Source organism: Numida meleagris, chromosome 1, assembly GCF_002078875.1.
Source record: "Numida meleagris isolate 19003 breed g44 Domestic line chromosome 1, NumMel1.0, whole genome shotgun sequence".
Classification (NCBI taxonomy): Eukaryota; Metazoa; Chordata; class Aves; order Galliformes; family Numididae; genus Numida; species Numida meleagris.
The window spans coordinates 26,235,739-26,253,383 of record NC_034409.1 but is presented as its reverse complement, the minus strand read 5'-3'; the positions used below and the strand labels follow the sequence as shown (position 1 = coordinate 26,253,383).

Below are 17,645 nucleotides of genomic sequence, written 5' to 3'. Positions count from 1 at the left end.
CACAGAAAACTGCACTGAGGGCATTTCTGGGTGAATCAAAATGTTGTTTGCTCTATTAGTTTAATACAATTTATAGTTATGAAATGCAACATTTGGATATTGTAATGTTAAAATATATTGGCCTTCCTACCATTATTCAGAGTTATTTTTTCAGCGTCATATTTTCCTATCAAATAAGGCTTGACATCTGTTTTTTGAAAATATGATTTGAAATGTATTTTCATGCATCAAATAAAATGAAAAGACATTTGCACAGAATTTCAGTTCTAAAGTAATAATTGTAGTGTAAAGATGAAGTCTTTTTTTTTTAATTTTCTATACCAGATTTTATCCACTCACTGGTATGTTTTTTTTAGTTTACATTGAAATCACATTGTTCATTTGAAGGAAGCATTAGGACTGCTGCCTTTTTTCCCAAATGCTCCAGATCTACAACCCAAATTCAGAGCTGAGATGTGGTGACGTTAGACTCCTGTACTCCGAGCTTGCTTAATTACTTTGAATATTTTACCCCATGAAGAATAAATTAAAGATTCAGCCATAGCTATTTCATATTTTTTATCCTCTGCATGTGAATGAATAAGTCCAGGTAAACCTCACTGTAACGATGGCAATCCAAGTTTTTAGGCTGTAACTCAGCAATCGAATAAGCGTGACTTAGCATACCTGTGATAGTTCATGTTCATGGCAGTAGTGGTGAAGCTGCGTGCATGAGCTGATGGAGCATTATTCCAAATCCTTGGGAGATTTGAAAGATGATCCTTTCCCAAATGCTGGGAGTTGTGGCTCCCACATTGGCCAGCTCTGATGGCATCAGGCAGGACCTCTGTGGCCTGACTTGGTTTCTGGGAATCCTGCTGTAGCAAAGCCTCAGGAAGAAGTCAGTTGATCCTAAAGATGATGGGGATAGAGAATGCAAGGGGCTGAGAGTTAGTGAAATACAAGGGTATGGAAATCAGAGAGTTAACTGACTGGAAAGAAAGTAACCCAAAAAATTAAGAAACAGCCTAATTGTTACAGGAATGCTACATGTAGTGCTTCGTTTAAAATGCGTTGAAGTTTTTGCACATTATAATTGAGATTTAAATATATCATAATCTCCCCCATGCTAACTGCATGAACATAGAATTAATTGTTTGAGAATTTAAAATGTAAATTGGTTAATGATTTCTTAGTTTAATTTCAAGTGAATCCTTTTGATAACCCTGTCAAAAACTTTTTTTAGTCCTGTGTGATTTTGCAGTAGAAGCAGCCAGTTTTCTGCCACTTTCTTTATTGTTAAAACTTATTGAAACCTAATGTCTGCACTACAGCTGAAGCCATTTCAAACACACGTGTGTTTTGGCTGTTGCTCATTTTTCCTCACCAGCCATGAGGTTTTATTTTCTTAGCCGTGGCTAGCTCAGAATACTCTATTGAGGAGATTTCCATATCTAAATGCCGTCTTTCAAAATGGCTGACATTTCATTATTCTCAGTGGAGTTTAGGTCATAATTCAAGTAATATTTTCTTCCCAGTTAGCGGACCACTTTGGGAGACAGGAGCTCTCCTGTGAAGGCTAAGAACAGAGGCTGTTTCTGAAGATGGGAGCTGTTTCACTGACATGGTGTAGGGGCTATTTTGAGAGGCTATGCTGCCTGGTTTAGATGTTCTCTGTAATGCAAGGGCAATTACTGGGAGCATAGTGTTGATAAGGAGAATCAGAAAGAAGCTAGCAGTGAGGACCACAGTAAGGAAACCAAGCTGCAGGTCTGCACATGTACCTAGGAGAGCATAGGCCGAAAGGAGAGGAGGAGCTGAATGGGAATGTTGAGGGTGAAACCACAGAGCCTCTGGGATGGACACTTGGGAGCAGAAAGAGGTGCCATAATCAAGAACTAAAGGTCAGCAAAAACTTGTCTCCTGTTAAAAGAGAACCAACAGACCAAAAATCTATTCCAGAGCTTACCCACATGTCAGGATGGCATATCAGCCTGCTGGTTGTGTTGTACTGACAAATCTACATAACCTGATACTAATCTGCTCAGGTGCCAGAATAACCCAGAGTATAAATTAAGGCATACTTGCATACAGAAAAGTGGATGGCACAGTTCAGCTTTGCTGCTACGTGGAACTTTGCTACTAAAGCCTTCTCTTAATGTCTTGTTTTGGGGGGCTGTTTTTTGTTACTCTTGAAGAAGGCCAAAAATTTGACTTCCTTCAATCTATGTTAATAGACATGGAAAATATTCTTTAACCTGTTGTTTTTATGTCATTGAATCACAATAGATGCATGAGAAACTTTACACTTTAAATCTTAATTATACTTTAATTCGGTAGCCCCTTAACCTCCTTAATAATCCAAACGGTTGCAAAATCTGTCTGTGCACTGTATTTATACAAAGTGTAGCATTACATGGTGGGTGTTTTTGCTCATCTGTAATTATTTCCATAATAATAAAAATCTCTTAGAGAAGTCTGATATCCCTAATTGTCTCTGTGTGATCTGATGAGCAAATACCTTTTTCTTTCTTGTTTCTTCTATTTTATGATTGACTACAATAAGCATCTTAAGGGCTTTTCCCATCATTCCTGTCCTTACAGGCCCTTTTATATCCACCTGAGGCTTAATAGAGGAACTTCAGTTTGAAGGATAAGAGCTTTGGCAATATCAGGGAAAGGTAGTACAAAATATCAGGGAAAGGTAGTACAAAATATCTCCTTTTTTTTTTTTTTACACATAGTCCAATGATCAGAGAAGTGCTGTAAGGGCTAACTGTAACTTCCAACAGTCCCCATGCTGTGAATTAGATGTGATAGATTCCTCAAGGCAGAAACTACTGTTCTTTTCTGGTTTTCTTTACCTTTTCCAAGGATGACCACTAATTGCTGCATCTCCTACTACCACAGGCTGGAAGTACTTGAATGATCATAATAAAACTTACTTTGTTCATGACTTTGTCATTCTTCTTCTTGGTCCCACTCCTCCTTCCGAAGCTGGCCTCCAAAATTTCCTTAGATCCTCGGACAGTAACTTATTTCTCTGTATTTGTTCAAAATGATTAGGGTTCTCTGGGATACTCTTGTTAGTCTTGGGTTTGCCGTGTTGTAGCGTGCTGTCACGTGTCGTCTTCAGCGCTGTCGGTGGCTTCCAGTTGGCAGATACCCCCTTGGTGCGCTGCAAGTGCACAGCCAGGGTTAAATGCCTGGAGCTAGCCAGGCCCTTCAGAAACATTCCTTGAAGCCAAAACTCAGTTTTAAAAGATGAAAAATGCTCTCAGAGGCCACGTGTTAAATCTAAGATGTCCAGAGAGTCCAGGAATATCTTCGGCTCCTTCTCAGAGAATGGTGACCTGACTTACTGAAATTACAGGCAGTCTTTTTAGCAAGTCTGAACTATTATGATGTATCAACACTGCTATTCAGTATTGGTACATCCAGAAAGACTGTGAAGTCTTTTCACTTTGTATTTAAAAGTCCTCTATGGATTTTGGTTCTCAAAATGCCGTTAGAGAATGGTGGATGCCAAATGGCTTTACTTTGAACGAACAGTAATTTTTTTTTTTAAAGTTACCAGTAGGACCTGACAAAAGTTAAATAAATTAAAGAGAAGTCACAGAATATCAAAGTAGAAACTTTCTGGAGTTTTTAATTTTTCTGTCTTAAAATGTGTGGGAAGCAAAGCTATCCGCTCATATACATTGTTCCCTAAATGGTAAGGGACAATTGATAGAACTTGGCTAAATTTGCAACAGTTGTGAGCTATATTTTTTCAATTTGACTACTTTATAGTTATGGTTTTAGCTCATTGAATTAGCAGTTTGGACACTAATGGTAATTTGTCAGGAATTTTAAGCATTGTATCAGACACTATTCTTAAAATGGAAGTATTATTCTCAAGAAAAACTCTGCGGATAACATTATTTTCAAGACTTCGATACATGCTTACTAATCAGCTGGCAGAACTGAGCATAGCTCTGTTCAAGGCTATTAATATTTGTCATTAATCCGATAATGTTATAAAAAAATCTAAGCTTCCTGTAAATCTGTTATTTTTCCTTCTTGGATTTTGCTTGAATTGTGACAAGAAAGTAAAAATACTTTGGAAAGAAAACAAAAGAAGAAGGAGTGTTCTAGGTGTTCCTGTTCATTTCAGTTTTTGACAGAGGCAGTTGTGGTTGTTGTCTTGAAATCTGGCCAAAACATGTATTATTCTTTTTTCCAACAATATTCTCTTGATACCTTTGATGAGACTGTAAATAATTGGGCATACTTCAGCTTCTTCAGGTCCCTTGGAAAAAACAAAGGAAAGGACAGATCTACCAGAAAGTAAAAGAATTCATGAACATGGTTTTTCAATTATTTTTTTTTTGAGAACAAAATACTGTTTTCTTTATTTTCACTCTACTTTCTTCTGACAGTTACATAAGTTCTATATGTGGCAGGCCAGACTCAAGCCATCTTCCAGACTGTTTTCTGAACAAGACTATTATCCCAGTTCCCTATTTCACTGTTCAATTTGATCATGTATTTATCTCCCAGAACTGTAAAACCTGTATTGTAACACTCCAAATAATATTTATTCTTACAGTTGTTTTTTTTTTCTGTATTATGAGGTAAGAGTTATTATCTAAAAGTGAAGCCCTGACAATCCACTAACTTCTGTGTTTGTCATAGTGTTTAGTAAAACTGATCCAGCTATGCTTTTGTCTCCAAGATTGTGTAGGTTCAAGCTCAGCCTCTTCAGTGGCTTTCTTTTGGACACTTTTGAAGCCGTTTGGTTGGCATTTTTGTGCTACTTCTGTTTGTCAGTTTGATAGAGTCCTTCAAGTAATACAGTTCATACTGATCTTCACTGTTCCCTTACATGACCCAGTGGCCACAAATGTGAAGAGTCCCTTGTATTTGTCACACATCTTTTATGAATTGAATGGAAATTAATGTACTTTCCTTTGTCCTTCATGTTTTATCTAGATGCGACTGTTGATTTGTACCTTCGCTTTCTTTTATCCACACTAATAAAGATCTGTAGTATGCATTAGGGCACCTCATACTGACACTCCTTGGACCACCGTGTGTTTCAGTATCTCGTGACAGAGCAGATTGAAATGTGGGTTCTTGTGCTGAGTGTGAATATTATGAAAGCTAGTGCTCTCACTGGCCATCTGATACATATTCCAGCTCCATGAGTGATTCTCCTTGCCTGTTTTAAAAGGTATATTCTCTTTAACGTTGCCATTGAGAGAAAAGAGGGAAGCCAGAAATATGCATATCATGCATATCAATTCCTGTGTTCATGGCTGGTGCCAGTGCAAGTGTTTTGTTTTTTATATCAATATGACTTTCTGTGAAGATTATAACCCGTTAGGGTGGGTTGGGATCCACCTTTCTAGAAGAGGCAGGGCAATCTTTGGCAGCAGGCTGATCAACCTAGTGAGGCAGGCTTTAAACTGAAGGATTTGGGAGGTGGGGTCCAAAACCAAAACAGTGACCAATGTTCCTTAACTGTCTCCCATGTTATGAATCAGAAGGCCAGCCACCTCAAGCATCTATTTAGCTATGGGGGATCCTCTTGCATCCCCTGAGGGAAGCCTTCATTTTCTGCTCTCTTTTCTTCTTTCTTGATTCAGCAGGGTCTGTTGCTGAATGTTGTTGAGAACTGGAGGAAAGCCAATATCACTCCAGTTTTCAAAAAGGTCAAGAAGGAGAAGCCAGGAAACTGCAGGCCAGTCAGCCTTACCTCCATCTTTAGGAACGGGATGGAGCAACTTATTCTTGATACCATCTCCAAGCAAGTGGAAGAGAGAAAGCATAACAGCAGTAATCAGCATGGCTTTGCAAGAGGAAATCATGTTTGACCAACGTGGTAGACTTCTGTGATGTCAGAATCAGCTGGATAGATGAGGGGAGAGCAGTGGGCGTTGTCTACCTTGACTTCATCAAGGCTTTTGAAACTGTTTCCCATAACATCCTCATGGATAAGCTTAGGAAGAGCAGGATACATGAGTGGACAGTGAGATAGATTGAGAACTGAGTGACTGGCAGAGCTCATAGAGTTGTGATCAGTGGTGCAGAGTCTAGTTGGAGGTCTGTAACTAGAGGTGCTCCTCAGGGGTCAGTACTGGGTCCAGTCTTGTTCAGTATCTTCATCAGTGACCTGAATGGAAGGATAAGAATGAGCCTTCAGCAAGTTTGCTGACAATACAAAGCTGGGAGGAGTTGTTGACACACCAGAAGGCTGAACTGCCATTCAGCAAGACCTGGACAAGATGGAGAGGTGGGTGGAGAGGAACCTGATGACCTTCAACAAGGGCAATTCAGAGTACTACATCTGAGGAGGAATAACAGAATGCATCAGTACAGGTTAGGGCCTGACCTACTGAGAAGGAACTCTGTGGAGAAGGACCTTGGGAGGGTCCTGATGGACAGCAGGTTGACCGTGAGCCGGTGGTATCAGCATGCACTTGTGGCCAAGAAGACCAGTGGTATCCTGGGGTGCATTAAAAAGGGTGTGGCCAGCAGATCAGGGGAGGTTGTCCTCCCCATCTTCTCTGCCCTGGTGAGCCCACATCTGGAATAGTATGTCCAATTCTGGGCTCCTCAGTTCAAAAAAGACAGGGATCTTCTAGAGAGAGTTCAATGGAGGGCCACAAAGATGATTAGGGGCCTGGAGCATCTCCCTTATGGGGAAAGATCTCACTTATAATGTCACTATGAGAGGGTGACAGAGCACTGGAATGGACTACCCAGAGGATTTGTGGAGTCTTCTTCTCTGGAGGTATTCAAAACGCATCTGGACTCCTTCCTGTGTAACCTACTGTAGGGAATCTGCTTTAGCAAGGGTTTGGACAACATGATCCTCAGAGGTCACTTCCAACCCCTACCATTCTGTGACTCTGTGAAAGGCTGAAAGACCTGGGCCTATTTAGACTGGAGAAGACTGAGAGGGGAACATACCGATGCTTTTACATATCTGAAGGGTGGGAGTGAAGTGGATGGGACCAGGCTCTTTATAGCAGTGCCCAGCAACAGAAAAAGATATAATGGGAACAAACTGGAACACAGAAGTTCCATATAAACATGAGAAAAATTTTCTTTGAGGGTTACAGAGTCTCCTTCTCTGAAAATATTCAATACCCACCTGGATGCTTTCCTGTGTAACCTGCTTTAGGGAACCTGTTATAGTAGAGGGCTTGAACTAGATGATGACAGAGGTCCCTTCCAATCCCTACAATTCTGTGATTCTGTAATTCTGAAAAGTGAAATCTGAGCACTTGTGATCACTGTTTTGAATTTGAACTGAACAGTTAGGGTAATTACCTTGCAGAAGTTTTGGCTAGAAATTAGTAGCTAAGTTCTTCAGCTCTGAGCAGAAATGGGGCACATCGAGGCCATGTCACCTGTACAGATCACTGCTCTGTATTTGTCTGCATGCTGCCAACTTCGTGATGTACCAGGCAAAACAGAATTGCAGGCAGAAGTTTGCAGGGCACTGGAGATTTTGCAAGGGCACTGGTTTTCCACTAGTCTCAAGTATAAATCACTCATTTTTTCCACAGACTACACAGTTCATTCTTTAGTTCATTTTCTCATTCATTTTAGCAAATTAAGATCTGTTAATTTTCCTCTTAAACGACTGGTGAGATGTAAATGAGCTGCTGTTGAAAGATAAGGATATTAAAATTTTGCTTGTGTTTCAGTTGTTTCCTATAGGCAAAACATTTTTTGCTTAATAAATATGATCACAGATTTTTCCACTATAATTTCCATTTATACGTTACTGAGCTTGATGGAGGAAATGTGAAGAGACATGAGTCTCTATTATTGGGACTTCAGGTTAAGCAATATATATATATTTTCTCTTCTGATCAATCATTGTAAAATTTAACTTAAAACACTTTAGAATGATGGGCAGTATTTAGTGACCAATAAAAATGAATTGAGAGTGTTCTACCTGTGAAAACTGGAAGCCAGAAACTTGTAGTTGTTCCACTGCCTTCCTTAGCAGCTGTTAAGTTTAACTCCTAATGTATGAAAGTAAACTCTTAATTTAGAATGCAGTTAATAGGCTGAAGAGATTTGTAGGTCATCTTACATTAGAATTGTCCCACATATATAGGTTTTCTTTTTACTAGCAAGAACACTAGTTACTTACCAGATTTCTTGTGTAGTTTCCTATTTATACACAATTTTGAAGGCAAAATATTACACCATAGCTTTGTTTGTTATTCCATCTCCTGTTTCAGAACACTGAGCTGTGCATTATGTGTCAAAACATGTACTGTTCTCTTGGAGTTCCTAGCCCAGCAATGCGATGTAATTCATTATGCCCTGAAGATAAACAGTACCTCTTGACCTTTCCAAGAAAAGTTGCAATATTTTCTTATTCCAGAATGTAATATTGTACTGAGCTGATATCAATGTGATAAGATAAATGTTTCCTTTTCTAATGTAAACCAGAGTGCACTACATTTATATAAAAGTCTTGGGGGATACCTAAAGCCTCCAGATAAGAAGGAACATTTTGACTATTGTAGGTCTGCATTTTTGAATGCTCGGTCTCAAAGCACAGGGGACAAACGGCAACCAATCTTGAAGAGGATAGCCAGGATTTTCGGAAGTGAATAGACAGTTAATTTTTATGTTGCCCAATTCAGAATTATCCTAAGGTATATGCAAACAAATTCAAAAGTATATGATTCATTACTATGGAGCGTAAACACCTTTCTCTTCAATATTAGGGTATTTGGAGATGCTTCCCAAGTGTTAATGCAGAATCCTAGTCTCTTCTTTCCTGACAAATTTCCCTCCCAGTGCCCATTTATCTTAATACGTTAAATGTTTCTGTGTGCAAATCAGTACTGCATGGTGGTCATACGTGGCATGTAAAAAATCTCTGCTACTCATGTGAGTAGATCCCTCTGAAAGTAATGCCTCTTATTTATTTCCTTGGAAACTACAACAGATACAAAAGCACAGTTCCACTAGCCTATTGAGTGATTTTTTCAGCTATTTTTCACTCTATTTTTCAACACAGTCACTACCATTAGCTTTTGCATTTTTGCCAGCAATGAACAAGAGCCTGCAGTCTGCACTCATAAAGACCGGTACCAGCGGAGGTGACCGTTTTGCAGATACTGTGATGGTGTCTTTGCTAGGAAAATGTCGCCAATACAGTCTGTCTTTCAATGGCTCAAACTGATGGAAGTCAGAAGGCTCCAAATCTCGGCTACATGGTGGGAGTGGTAGGACAGTCCAGCCAGGATTCACAATGTGCTGTACAGTCTTCAAACTGATATGGGGCCTGGCATTAATGTGTTGCAAGAGAAAGGTTGTTTTCTCCTCTGGCCTGACTCTGGAAGTTTGAGCCTTCTGCTTAGTCAGCATTGCAGTGTAGCAGTCAGAATTGATGGTTTTTCTGGGTTCCATGAAATCCAGAACAATCACCCCGTTCCTATCCCAAAAGTCAGTGTGCATCGCTGTACCCACTGATGGCTGTGTCTTGAACTTTTTCCTTGATGGGGAACTCACATCTTGCTACTCCATGGGCTGCTGTTTTGACTCTGGCTCATAGTGGTGACACCACATCTCGTCACAGTAATGATGCAATACAGGAAACTGTCACCTTCAGCCTCGTATTGGTTCAGTAGGTCCTGACAAACTTGCATGTGGTGTTTTTTCTGTTCCTGCTCACATCCACTGGTTGCTTTCCATAAATGTTCAGCAAGTGTCGATGAATGCCAATAGGTACAGTTTTTCTGCTTGGACAAATTCAGTGATACACCTTTGCTTCATACACATTTCCATGTCAGATGCCATTCTGTCAGATTGCCCCTCTGCTGTCAATTTTAAAAGACAATTTTAAACATTCTGTTTGCACTATATAAATTTGATTCAACAGGGATTAAAATACAAGAGAAAAGAACAGTGAAGAGCAGCAGTAAGAAGTCATGAAATACCATTAAATCAGTCTAATTCAACATACACATACATGTTAGTGGCATTTAGGTCTGGACATTTTGTTTGTTAATTTGCCATTATTTAAGCTTATCCTTTATTTAAGCTTATCCATGGATAGCATTTGGAAGGAGGCCAGATTAAGTTCTGTATTAAGAAGCTAACTGAAAAGAGCAAGTTTTGAGGGAAGATTTTAAGTTCTTGTGTGAAATGATAACATGAAGGAAGATGAGACTGCCATGTAGGTCAACATGAGAAAAATCGTGGAGTCACCCAGGGAAGAAGACTGTGAGCAGAAAAGGAAAGTTGACACATTATAAAGAAAAAAAAAAAAAGTGAGGTTTCTCAGAGGTCAAACTGTCTAGGACTTTTGAGAATATGGAATTTGAATTTCATTTGAAAACAATTCATATGTTTGCCAGGGAACTAAACAGTGTATGAAGTAGACATTCTTCATACTAAAAAAGAAATAATTTTAAGCTGATGAGTTTTCGAACTAAAAACTAATTGCAATTTTTTGTTAGCACATGTACAATCATATCTTATTTAGATATAGTTCTCTCATCATGAATTTATCACACATGTGGCAGTTGTATGTAGCTTCAGTAAAGTCAGTTCAAAATACTTTTCAGATTTAATGGAAATTTCTAGAGTTTATATTTCATGTGCTTATTATATATATAATCAGGTTTATGTAGTCTGTATCTCATAGCACAGGAAAAGAGTATAGTAGGGCAGAACCAGCATAAATACCTTTGCAGAGTATTTGCCGGGCAGTCTGTAGCTTCTCTCCTCACTAGTGGTTGGGAATAGTTATGTGATCTATATCAAATTTGTTCTGCAGCTGTTAGTACCTCCTAGCATATGAACAGATGGGTAGGATTTCTAGGAGACAGATGCCCGCCTCACTAAGAGGACTGCTCTAACTGGCATAATCAGAACAAGAAATGACGACTGAATGAGTATGGAAATAGAATTATTTTTCCGCACATCGAAAGGAGGCAGTAGGAAGGGCTACATTTATTTATTTGGTGCTGCAACTCACTATGCTTAACTTCCCCTGAACATTGACAAAAGGTGTTTTAAAGTGGCAGGTCATCTCTCTAGCATCTTCCATTAACAATTAGCCTACTAAACAAGATGGGGCTGAGAACCTGTAATGCTTGTCCAGAAACATTTGTATCTCTCTGGAGAGTCCTACAAAAACATGAGAACCTGTGCCATTAGAAGTCACTCTTCTCTGCACCAAATTCTTGAGACACTGCAGAGTGGAGTTTGTGCCTTGAGTTTCACCTTCACCCTGTATTTCTTTCTTACTAGTTTTAAAGGATTTGAATATTTAAAATACATATATGGTTGGATCTTACTTGAAATGAGCTACAGTATGAATAGACACGAGACACTGACAGTTTAGCACACAGAGTAATCAGAAAAAGCAGAGTTTAACTGCAGCTAGTTTGTACTGGTTGAACACCTCTCTGTATAAAAAATATTTTATATTCAATTGTATTTATAATCTTTTGGACAGTCAACATATGGTAGAACTTAACAATATAACCACTTAATCAAACACAGATTTGACCTGTCCCTTCTTTCTTTGCTTGTCAGAAGCTTTTATTCCTTTCTACATGGAAAACAGTTTAAGAAATGCAAGACTGCATGAAGGACCAGATCTCCTTCTGTCTTTGGTCCTTCCAGTTCTTTCATTTTGAGTAAATACTAAAGACTACCATGTAAAACGTTGAACTCTCTCTGTTCCCAGAATACTACTTTTTAGCTGAGAATTTCAGGCAACTAGCTGAAGCTATATTAGAGTATGGGTGAATACATATGGTTTGTGACAGGTTTGATACAGCACAATAACTTATGGCTGTGTGAATATACATTGTTGAATCCCCTTCTTTGTTCTCGAGTATAAATACTGTTCTTCTTATCAGTCATTTTTAACTTTTATAAAACTGTCTTGTTGGAGCTTTAGCTGTAATTATTTTGACTTATTGTAACACCTAGAAAAATACCTAGAGTTCTGCTAGGCCAGAATTAGTATGGGATATTTGCAGAACTTAAGAAAATTCTAGAATACGCATCGCTTCTCAGAGAAGCATTTCATTCTACAAAACACAAAAATGCAATGGAACTTTGTCTTAAAAAAAAAAACAACTCATTCTGGAATGCAGAAGCTGAGGTCAATCCCTCTTGAACTCGGCTAAGTTTCAGAATGTCTTCTTCCAACAATTATACTCATTGCTATATGTGAAAATTCCTTCAGCTGTTGCTATTTGGATTTTGGGAACTTTAGTTTTGTTGCAAAAAGTCTACTTTGGAATTTAATTAATTCACAACCTAAGTTCTTTCAAATGGTGATGATGATGTGACTTGTCTTGCAAGATGATGTAAAAACTTGGGTGCATTCCATGTGCCTGCTACAAATTTCTAGGAATGGTGCTTACTTGAGCAGTGAAAGTGCTCACTTTGTAGTTTCGGCATCTGCCAATGTTGCTTGTAATAAAGGGAGTATCTGTACTGTTTTAACTGTGTCAGACAAGTCAAAGAAACACTTGTCTTGAAGATAAAGGAAGTCAGCTTAAGTAAAATTAATTTATTTTCCTGACTAGCATAATCATCTCCAGTCACTAGAATATATCGTTTCAATGATACTGTGCTGGCCTACTTGTTACACTCTTGATTACTAATAAGAGCTTTTTCAATGCCTTCTAGTCAGGCAGAAATTTAATCTCTTCAACATTACTCATGATGTTTTTATTTTGTTCCTATTCCATCGTGATTCTCAGTGTCTTTAATTTACAGCATTAGTCCATGTAGTCTTTCTGTGATTCATCTTTTCTCTTTTTTTGTAATGAACAAATAATTTAGCTACTTATAAAGACACAAGGCTTCTAATCAGAGTCTTCTCAGATCTTGATGTAGAAAATTACAGAAAATTATCAGCGGTTGTTATTTTTAAAGAATTTCCTAGGCCTCTTCGTAGTCACTGTTTCAAAGATAGTTCTGATTTTTGGCTCCTAAGAAAGCAGGCTTCTCGTAAAATTGTGGCTGATGTCAAAAGTTTGACGTCAGTACTGAAAGTCACCCAAGGTGCATAAGATGGCCATATAAAACTGGCACTGAAAAATGGTCAGTAGGCACTATGGGATGTTGTTTGAGGTTCTTGTTTACACACTTCAGAATGAAACTTGAGGCCTGTATTTAGCAGTGTTTCTCAGGGATCGGTGCTGGGTCCAGTCTTGTTTGACAGCTTCATCAGTGACCTTCATGGAGGGGATAGTGTCCGCTCTCAACAAGTACGCTGATGACGCAGAGTTGGGAGGAATGGCTGACACACCAGAAGGCTGTGCTGCCATTCAGCAAGACCCGGACAGGCTGAAGAGTTGGGCAGAGAGGAACCAGATGAGGTTTAACAAGAGCAAGTGCAGAGTCTTGCACCTAGGGAGGAATAACCACGTGCACCCGTACAGGTTGGGGGATGACCTGTTGGAGAGGAGCTCTGCAGAGAAGGACCTGGGGGTCCTGGTGGACGACAGGTTGGCCATGAGCCAGCAGTGTGCCCTGCTGGCCAAGAAGGCCAATGGCATCCTGGAGTGCATTAAAAGGAGCGTGGCCAGCAGCTCAGGGGAGGTGGTCCTCCCTCTCTACTGTGCCCTGATCAGGCCTCACCTGAAGTACTGTGTGCAGTTCTGAGCTCCTCGGTACAAAAAAGACAGAGATCTCCTGGAGAAAGTCCAGCGGAGGACCACAAAGATGAGAAAGGGCCTGGAGCATCTCCTCTGTGTGGAAAGGCTGAGCAACCTGGGTCTGTTCAGCCTTTAGAAAAGAAGACTCAGAGGGGATCTGATTAATGTTTATAAATATGTGAGGTGTGGGAGGCAAAGGGACAAGGCCATACTCTTTTCCTTGGTGCGTAGCGATGGGACAAGGGGAAATGGCCGCAAACTGAAGCATAGGAAGTTCCACACAAATGTACATAAGAGCTTCTTCACAGTGAGGGTGACAGAGCACTGGAACAAGCTTCCCAGAGAGGTTGTGGAGTCTCCTTCTCTGGAGACATACAAGACTTGCCTGGACGCCTACTTGTGCAGCCTGCTGTCGGGAGCCTGTTTTGGCAGGGAAGTTGGACTCGATGATCTCGAGAGAGCCCTTCCAGCCCCTACAATTCTGTGATTCTGTGAAACTTCCTCCTCCCTCCCCCTTCCAAGGAGTGCTTATTGCTATTGTTTATGAAAATGATTTGTTTTCCTAGCCTGTTGTGCTATGAAATCAAGCTCCTTTGAAACTTTTCCAAGTCATCTAAAATCACATCTTGAGTACCTCAGCTGAGAGAGTCTCTAAAACAAGACATGGCTCAACTGTTTTCAGCACACAGACAGGACCTGCACCAGTAAGCATGGTGTTTCCTGCGTGCAGAACTGGCTGAGTGACATGGGATGAGACACCCCTGAGCTAATGAGCATTTTATTCCCCAAACTACAGGGATTGCATCGAGTTCCAAAGTGGGACTACTGCTTGGATGAATCTGGCTGCAGAACTGTGTGTGGGGGTTGCTTAAGAGAGTGCAGGTCAGCAAAAGTCAGACAGTCAGCCAAGAGCTGTGCTCACAGCTTACCAGCACAGAAAATCATGACTTCAATTTATCAGTGTAGATGAAGTCTGAGAGAAAGATGGCAATTTTGTCATAATAGCATTTTCAGTAGTTCACTGTGTATGTTTTTTCTAACTATAAATGTTAGAGTCCTTAGCACTGACGTCTTAATGATATTAATGAAACCGAAGATTGCTGGAGAAAAGGATGAGAACCTCTGACATTCATGTGAAATCAAAGATTGCTTCAGCTGTTGGCCTCAGCTCTGAGTTCAGGTAGCTACATAAGAGTTTTGCCATAAACTCTGCTCCTAAAAGTATTTCAAAGCAATCCCAAAGTCTTGACATGAAATGGTCTCTCTCCCATTTATATTCTTTACTCATTGTGGTACTGCACAAGCAGAGCCTTGGGAACTGCAGCAGACTAATAGATATAACACAGATCATTCTCTCATGAAAGGCAAGGTCTTTGACTAAAAATGCTCTAATACTGTGTCTGTATTACTTTATTTTCCAAATCTCAGAGCAGGAAGTATGTACATTTGTCCCGTAAAATAAAAATTAAGTTTCTAATAGGCAGGATATTGTATATTCTTAAATAATAACTAAAGTAATACTTACTATATATTGTAACACTAGAATATTATTAAAATACCTCATCAGGAATAGATCCTTGTTTGTTTTTTGTTTTCCAAGTCCTTCTATAAAGAACAGATGATAGGAAGAAAACATGGGTGAGTGTTCACAGATAAGATGCACTGATTCCTAGTGAATAAAAGCAAAGAGAATGTTGGAAACAGTAATTAGTTGCATATCATCACACCTAAGGTTAAAAATAATAATAATGAAAGCTTTATTTCTACTTTCTCTTTACATACAATTCAATGTCTACCTAGCGGTGTTTGTAAAATGAGCACTGCCTGTTGAAAGCAGGATGTGAAGTGATGATGGACTTAGAGCTAAAACTCAGTTTATTATTCTCATATTAAGTGGCGCTATGAGTGGTTTGGTATACTAAAATATCATACCTACAATGAAACGTACTCATGTGACATAAAGGACTCTGCTCTGAAGCATATGCATTAATAATTTTTTAAAGCTCTTTATTTTTCCTCAAAAAGTCTTGCTTCCTTTTTCAGTCTCTGAACTTGTGATTATATGAGAACGCTTGAGGACTACACACAAGGAACTGTCATCAACAAAATATTTTAAAGAAAGATATATGTAATAGTACTTTTGCATATGTCAACCTGTTTTTCTTAAAAGTTTATGTGTAAATTTAATAGTTACCAAATTGCAGAAGGTGAAAGATTCCAACCAGTTTGAGAATTCTGCTGGTCATTGGTTAGAGAAAAGTCTGTTGTGTTAGAAAATTGCCCAGGAGTGTTACAGAAAGTCTTGATTGAGAAAGAGGTTAAGGTTTTGGAGAATGAGGATAGGATCCTTATTTAGATATTAGAATTCTAGTTTCATGCTTTTTTCAGGAAAAAAAAAGTCACATTTCTAATGAAGGCATCTTCTAAAAAAGCTTGCAGAAGTGCGGTGTTTCCTTAATACAGACAGTGATGTCTCAGAGTTCTAGAGTACCACTGTGGTTTGACATAATCCAAAATGCCAACCTGACTATTCGTTCTTCTGTTTTTGAAATTAACTGTAAAAGTACTGAAAACAAATAACTCACATGAGAACATTACTGCATGGGTAGATACGAGTTTCCAATTACGCATGAAGGTGAAGTGGGAGATGGGGCTTTTTATTCTTTCCTTCCCATGCTGTCCAGCTGCTGTGTGGGGAGGCAGGTGACGAGCTGGCTCCACCAGTGCAGGTGATGCAGTCTTGGGGTGCGGGTTACATGGGCAGAGCAAATGTGAAGGAAGCAGCATAATAATATGTTTTCACATACACAATATGTATGGTGATGATTTGATACTGGACATGAAGAAATCTCTAGAAGAAAACCCAAATTTGTGAGAGGAAGAGTAGAGGAATTGTAGAAGTTGAGGAGGTTTAAAATGTTACAAGAAGATGCAAGCAAGTGTTATGGAAAAGATCTGAAAAATACAAGGATGTGAAATCTGAACTAGGTGCAGTATGTGCTGAGGCATGCCTTTAAAAGAGAAGACCGGTAGCTGAGGTTTGATTGTAAGAAGCTGATGACAAGACATGAGAGAGGACTGGTAAAATAAAGGCTTTTTTTTTGTGAAGCAAAAGAGTAGTTAGAAGGATAAAAGGAGTGAATTTTCTATCTAAACTTCATTTTCTGTGTATTCTAATCATGTGACTAGGTTGCTGGTGGTTTATTTTAATGTGCATACTAGTGGTAGTAATGATGCAATATATACTATGTGGTTCTGATGAAGTTTTTAAGATCTGATGCCAGAAGAGACTTTATCTCATGTGAAGTATTACATATGTTTGGCACTGAGGCAGATGGGTGTGTCTGCTTTTTTACAAATGCATCTAAAGATGATAATGTCACTGAACATATTTATTATTATAATTCCTTGATTAGTTTGGCACTTATGAATATTACTGTGAGTACCAAGACTCTATAATAAGGATCATTTTACCCTGGGCAAGCTTGGTGAACACCTACTTTTAATTCAAATGCCTAACCTGTTGTGTTGCTCATGTGCATTCCTTGGGAATTCCTCATACAGTCGCTATCATTTCTCCAGCACCTAAGTGCCCTGGGAATTGCAAAATGTCTCTCTGTTCCTCTTCTGCAAAACATTTTTACTAGCTTCAGGTCTTTTCTTTTTCATCCCTGCAAGTTTCTAATCATAAAGAATATACTCCCTACCAGATCTCCTCGCAAGGGCTGAAACTAGGATGAGGAGCCTGAGGACATTTGCCTGCCTGTCTTCACTTGCATTTTAGCTTAAAATTAAAGCTCTTTGTCATTTCACTCTGTTACAATCTTCACTCTTAAAAGTCCCCAAAGTGGAGAATTCTTTCTCAGCTCTACAGTCTGTTAGGCTACTCTTCAGAGCACACTCAATTTCCAAATGCAGTGAGAACCTGAGGACTGGGGCTCATACTGGTGCACTGCCTTCTTCAGAGATACGGAGATCTGTGTGGTTGATCACACCTGTTAGGTCACTCTGAAATCA

General features: G+C 39.3%; 1 protein-coding gene and 1 long non-coding RNA gene across 2 annotated transcripts in view; one reads left to right on the top strand and one right to left on the bottom strand.

The window, feature by feature from the left end:
* The window catches only part of LOC110392620, a 10,267-nt gene extending 7,075 nt beyond the window's left edge, over positions 1–3,192 (bottom strand). Inside the window, exons 1-2 of the long non-coding RNA XR_002434513.1 lie at positions 2,925–3,192; positions 667–891 (exon numbers count right to left, since the gene is read on the bottom strand). This is a non-coding gene — a long non-coding RNA (uncharacterized LOC110392620). The remainder of the gene's footprint in view (positions 1–666; positions 892–2,924) is intronic.
* Positions 1–17,645, top strand: part of FOXP2 (forkhead box P2) — a 356,192-nt gene that overhangs the window by 203,912 nt on the left and 134,635 nt on the right. The gene's annotated exons all lie outside the window — the stretch shown is intronic.